Below are 6801 nucleotides of genomic sequence, written 5' to 3'. Positions count from 1 at the left end.
AAGAATTAACCTTTGTTTTCTTAGCCATGGAAGAAGGTTATAATTAGATGTTGTCTAAGAGTCTTCCTAGCTTCACATTCTATAATCACAATTTGCAAAAATTTTCATTCTGAATTTTCACCTTTTGTTCCATTCAAGATATTCACAAATGCACATGGAAAGAATGTAAATAGAATTTTTCCTAAGGAAAATTTAAAAAGCAATTAAAATGGGATTGCACAAAATTTTATTAAGAGCTTGAGAGATGCAATTTGCTTTCAGTAACAGCTGCCTTTCCAAAATCTGTGAATTCTCAAGATATTAGTCCATAGCCCTGAATGGGGAGACAAAAACAATATGGCAAGGAAGAAATGGTATGGCATTTCTGGCAGTTTACTGAAGGTGTGACTTTAAACAAAGCACTTAACTCTTCTGGACTCCACTTTCCTAATCTGTGAGAGAGACAGGGCTCCCTAAATGAAAGGATATTGCATCTAAATAAACAATCTCACTCTAATGGGGTATCAAGCTGTTTCCAGTGACTGGAATCTTATGGGAAGTGGAGCGATAGCCCCACACCAGGTTGTTAGGAGGTTGCCATGGACATTGGCTGTCAATATTAAAAAAAAAAAAATCTTTGCAAGTTGATGGTACACAGCCTCTACATGTTGAATGGCATTGTGCGCCTAGAGCATTAGAGTAAGGCAAGTGTCAATGTTTTAAAATTCTCCAGCAATTATTCTACTGTATCACACTCTGTGTTCACGTTTCCTCTCCTCTGACATTTCTACCGCTACAACCAAAGGCCATTTCCTTTTTGGTCTGTCAACAGTGGAAATTGAAAACAGCTGCTCACCAATCCTTTGGATAATAGGTTCTCTGTGCACATCGCATTATGGGGTCTTTAAGGTCACCTCCAATACCTGAAGAGATCACAAAGAAGAATTTTCAAGTTGAGTTGGGCCTTAGTAATCATCTAATCCAACTTCCACCCAAGGCAGGAGGCCCATCTGTAACTTCCATCCTCCAGCCACCGTTTGGCCTCTGCACAAACACTTGCAGAACATGGGATCATGCTCCCCAAAGCAGCACAGTTCTTGTTACCTCACTTAAATTGTTAGAAACATTGTTCTTATATTTAACTGGAATCCCACTATAGTTTTTATAGGACCTTATTCTGTGATCTAGAATCGGGTAGAATGAGTTCATGCATTTTCTTTATAACAGCAGTTTACCTATATGAAGAGAGCTCTCCTCTGACCACAAATGGTTAATTTTAGTTCAAACTTTACCGTTTCTTCATGTGAAATGGTTTACATGCATCTTACTATCATTTTTATTAATTTCTGCATGTTCTCTATTTTCTGAATGTTCCTCTTTTGAAAAATTATTCAAAGAATAAAATACTGTACAGTTCAGTAAAAATAAATGACCTACAGTCACAGGCAAAAATACTGCTGAAACTCACAAACAGAATATTTAGTAAAATAATCAGGACACAAAAGAATATAGTATATTTCCACTTACATGAATTCAAAACCTAACTTGTTTAGGACTGCATATATAGATGATAGAACTATAAAGAGAAGGCAGTTAATAATTATTATAAAAGTCATGATAAGTGCTTACCTCTTTTTTTTTTTTTTTTTTTTGCTGAGGAAGATGAGCCCCAAGCAAATACCTGTTGTCAAACTCCCTCTTTTTGCTTGAGGAAGATTGTCCCTGAGCTAACATCATGCCAGGCTTCCTCTATTTTGTATGTGGGATGCCACCAAATCATGGCTTGATTAGTGGTGTGTAGGTCCATGCCAGGGATCCGAACTGCAAGCCTTGGGCCACTGAAGGGGAGAACGTGAACTTAACCACTACACCACCAAACTGGCCCCAGTGCTTACCTCTTGAGAAAGACCAGAGGTGTGATTAGGGAAGGAGGGCTAGTTTTGGGGATATTTTGGAGCATCAGCAATGTTCTCTTTCTTGATCCTAGTGGTGATTTCATGATAGTCATCTTATAGTTTCATTAACTGTGCATATATGTTGTGTCTACTTTTCTGAATGTGTGTTATATTTCACATTTGTGCCATTTGCATATTACTCTAAAAATGTACATGCATGCATTTTGACTGAAGAATTCACTTTCCAAATAATTGTCCCAAGCAAATAATTAAGGCTATACACAAAGATTTAGCTCAATGTACTTTTAATGTAATAATGATTATGATTGGGAAAAAAAAAACCCAGGGTAAATTAAATCTGCAAAGTTAAGGTCACTTCCAATTCCTGATTGAGTTATTTATGATATATGTGTCTATTGATATGAAAATATATTCATGATTTTTTGCTGAATATAAGAGAATAAAATACAAATCTGTAATGATTACATTTTTTGAAAAAATCTGGAAAGGATTTTAATGAAATACTAACAGCAATTCTCAGAGGCTTATTATGGTTTATTTTTTATTTATCTCTCTTTTTCATCTCTGATTCTAGATTATTCTGTAAGGATTTGTGCATTGTACTATTTTGTAATAGAAATATTATTAAAAATGGTACTAAAAACGAATGGGCCTAATGCTCTAAACATGTCAGGGGTCAGGCCCCTGCATCCTACACAGAGTCCATTCTTCAGTGCAGCCTAAGTTTTGCACATACTTTGTAGGAGTAACTACAGGACACTGCGTGAAAAAGAAATGGGGAGAGTCAAGCGAAATACGATATCGACTGACTGTAACCCTTATCTTTTTAATTTAGTTCTTTTAAATCCAAGTTATTCAACAGCATAAGATTCAAGCAGTCTTGTCAAGGCCTTGTTAAAAAAAGCAACAGTCTCATACCCCTCCTTTTCTCTATTTCCTGTCTCCAGAGGCAACAGTTTCAACTCTTTCGGCTGACGTATGACTTCCTATTCTGAACAACAGGTTTTCATTGCTTCATTGTATAGCTTTAAGCATTATCTGTTGGCTTCCCGCTACAGAAAGTGAATATGTATCTCTTTTTTACTAACACACCCTTGCCCACACTACACACGTGACTGTTCCTGTCCTCACAACCTACCAAGCACAATTCTGGCTATAAATATTTGGTTTGTGTGCACCTCATCTGGATGGGGGGGTGCAATAATCACAGCTGAGTCATGGAGTATCTGTGGTCCTGCAAACGTCTTTGTTTTCCCTGGAGCTCATCATTGTTTGTGTTTGTTTATTTGCCCAGTTTTCACTCTTCTTACCTCCCCCAATTGTATAAACCCCAAACTCTTCCCCAGGTGTTTAAACCTCCTCTCAATTCATCCAATATATTCTGTATTTATCAGCTTAACACACCTTTTAAAGAATTCTTTCCCAGAACATCTGACTGTCTCTAATGGGACCTGCAAGCTTCACTCAGGACATTTTTATCATCTTGGGTATTCTTTCCACGCCTCTCTTTTGTTGATCTTCTCTTTCCCGGATCCCACAACCTCTTCCTTGGTTTACTCCCATACTTTCGTGGAATACACTCCTTTGTAACTTCCTAAAAAGGGATGCATGGAAAGCAATTTTTTTTTTTCAGATTTTGAGTGTCTAAAAATGTCTTTATTCTACCTTCTCAAGTAATTGATGGTTTTGTAAACATAGAATTCTAAACTGGAATTATTTTCCCTCAGAATTTTGAAGGCATTGCCCCACTGTCTTCCTATTGCTATTGAAAAATCTGATATCAATCAGATTTTTGAATTTTCATATGTATAATTTTCTCTCAGAAAAAAATGTGTTGATCTTTTCTTTGTCCCCAGTACAATGAAATTCTACAATAATATATCTTGCTATGGATCTATTTCATCACTGAGTCTGGATACTCTGTGAGCCCTTTCAACTTGAAAACTTGAGTCCTTCCGTTCTGGGACATTGTCTTGAACTTATTTAATAATTTCCTCGCCTCTGTTTTCATACATCTTTCTTCCTGATTCCCCTGTTATTCAGATGATGACACTTCTGGAATAGTCTTTTAATTTTCAATAGAACAAACCAGCTTTCAACTCCACCAGGAGTCATCCAGTTCAGCCAGAGATCCATTATTTTACCCTTCCCAAAAGACTAATATCCAGTTTTCTACCAGAGCAGGAAGGGAATTGGGGAGCTACCAGCTTCTTGTTACCCCAATTAAAAATTAAATAAATAGGAGACCAGCCCAGTGGTGTAGTGGTTAAGTTCATGTACTCTGCTTTGGGGCTTGGGGTTCGCAGCTTCAGATCCCAGGTGCAGACCTAACTCCAGTCGTCAAGCCATGCTGTGGCAACATCCCACAAAATAGAGGAAGACTGGCACAGTTGTTAGCTCAGTGACAGTCTTCCTCAAGCAAAAAGAGAAAGATTGGCAACAACTGTTAGCTCAGGGCCAATCTTCCTCACAACAAATAAATAAATAAACAAGAATGATCTTGAGAAAAAGAAAATGTTTTCATGAAGTCTTTCATGTTCTAGCCTCACTTTCAGCCATCTTCCGGGGGTACTTGGTGCTGCCAACCCTTAGCTTCCAGGAGTTTGTTCAGCTGAGATTCAGCTTTCTTAAGTGTGCTAAAAGAGTAACCATCCATTCACCTGCTTTCTAGCTTTCCAGTTATCTTCTCTTCCACTCTCTTTGCCCTTGTGAGTATTTATATATATATATATACATATATATATATAATTTTTATAGTACTCCAATTTATTATGAATTTGACAAAATGCACAAGTAAACATATGTCTAATTTGCCATTTTAATTGGTAACTTCTCACATATTTTGTCACATGAACTTCTCTCATGACAAGTTTTTTTCATATTTTATATGTTCCAATCTACTTCTCAAAAAAAAAGTAGAGATCTATACTTTTACATTTTAATCTTGTGCATTTTGCCCATTTTTCACCCTTTGAAGGTAATTTGAAAACTCAGTCATGTAGTAGGAATGACAATAATAATAAAGAGAGCTACTATCTTACGTGTATCTGGAGCTGTAGCATATCAAAGTAACAAGTATCCCTCACAGTTTTGTGTTATCTACACATCTGATAACCATGTTCTTTGTCTTCATTTAAGTCATGGGTTGGCAAACTATAGCCCACGGCCCAAACCTGGCCTGCTGCCTGCTTTATAGATAGTTTTATTAGAGTATAGCCACGCTCATTTGTCTACATATTGTCTATGGCTGCTTGTGCTAACAGGAGAGTCCAGTAGTTGCAACAGAGACCATATAACCTGCAAAGCCTAAAATATTTCCTCTCTAGCCCTTTACAAATAAAGTTTGTCAATCCCTGCTTTAAGTTCTTGATAAAATGTGTAAAATATGACAAGGCTAGATCTAAGCCCATTGGCGAGGTACCACACCTCCCAGACACTGATTCATTAACCAGTACAATTAGGCAACTAGCAATAAATCTATTTAACTCCATGACTTGTAGATAATGCAAATCAAGTACATAAGGTGAAAAAAACTCACAAAAATCCATGCTGACTTTAAATTGAATGAATTGTCCTATAAGATATGAAATCCCCCATCACTTTGTGCTTAAACAGTGACGACACTCAAACACAGAAGAATCTCTGTGGGAGATACTTATGCACAGGCTTCCTGAATCCTCTGCAGGTTCTAAGGAACATGGAATTCTAAGGGATTCTAAGAATTCACAAAATGGGTTCTAAGGAATATTAGACCCGTGGAAGGGAAAAAAGGATTAATGCTATAAGTTTGTGAAATATTGCTACATTCTCTCTCTTAGAGATTTACAGTATGTTAGCACATGAAAGATTTTGAAAATTCCTTCAAAAGAAAAATCTGAATACCCTTGTTTATGCAAATGGCACCCATTGGAAAGTCTCTCTTCTAATTCTGAGACTCTTTGATTCCATCTTATCTGAATTTATATCATTGGAAACATCAAATGCTTTGCTGACATCATTGGTACTAACCAAAATGATTAAAAATATTTTTCATGGTTTTCAGAGACTCAAACAACTTTATGGTTCTCTGTCTGTTCAGCAGTGTTTTACCTGGAAGCTAGTCTAAAAGAAGCTGACGGTTAACCAAGACAGAGGCAGAGCGCTGAGATAAGTGGTGTTAATCATTCGTTGCCTCCCTCTCCCTTCTTCTGAGCCCAGCAGAAAGGAATGAGGGGAAGATAAAAGCAATAACTATTTAGCTGGGGACAGATGGGATCACTTACCGCTGCTGGAAGCAACTGGAATGCTCTGCACTTAGCAACCAACAAAGCAAGGACAGCCCCTCTGCAGGTTTATAGTGAAGCTTATCTGTCCAGTCCAGGACAGCGTTGGCCACTGCTTTTATGCTTTATTTGGTTTAGATCTCTTGAGGGCCATTGATAATGACGGTTCTGTCATCTCTCTCTCACATGAAATCCTCTCCATCATGCCAGCCTACCTGTCAGAGGTGATTCTAATCATTAATAAAAATAATTTATTTGAGCACCATCTTAGGCTTCAACTTACATAGTAATGATGAAATATTATAAACCTAATACTTCTGCTCACTACACAGGTACACACAGAACGGAGCCAGCATTCAAACTCAGATCTTCCGTGTACAAATTCCACGTCCTTTCTAACAAACCATATTGCCTGTCCAAATACTCTTTATTTTTCTCATTCTCTAGTTCTGTCAGTATAGTAATTCTATTTTTTTTAAAAAACCTGCCACTAAAATCATATGTGATTCACATTATATTTCTACTGAACAGCATAGCCTGATATATAGATTCAAGGCAATCCCAATCAAAATCTCAGCAAGCTTTTCTAGAAATGGACAAGCTAATTCCAAAATGTACATGGAAAGGCAAAGGACCTGGAAAGA

At 37.2% G+C, this 6801-nt stretch overlaps 1 long non-coding RNA gene across 1 annotated transcript; it reads right to left on the bottom strand.

Annotated features, from left to right (window-relative positions):
* Positions 1 to 209: 209 nt before the first annotated feature.
* On the bottom strand, positions 210 to 5558 carry LOC139085320 (uncharacterized). The gene is made up of 3 exons (XR_011543602.1): positions 5434 to 5558; positions 836 to 902; positions 210 to 313 (listed from the first exon to the last, which is right to left on the bottom strand). It is a non-coding gene; the product is annotated as an uncharacterized lncRNA (long non-coding RNA).
* Positions 5559 to 6801: the final 1243 nt, after the last annotated feature.

This window comes from Equus przewalskii, chromosome 8 (assembly GCF_037783145.1).
Source record: "Equus przewalskii isolate Varuska chromosome 8, EquPr2, whole genome shotgun sequence".
Classification (NCBI taxonomy): Eukaryota; Metazoa; Chordata; class Mammalia; order Perissodactyla; family Equidae; genus Equus; species Equus przewalskii.
The sequence above is the reverse complement of the archived record's forward strand: the minus strand, read 5'-3'. Positions and strand labels throughout refer to the sequence as shown.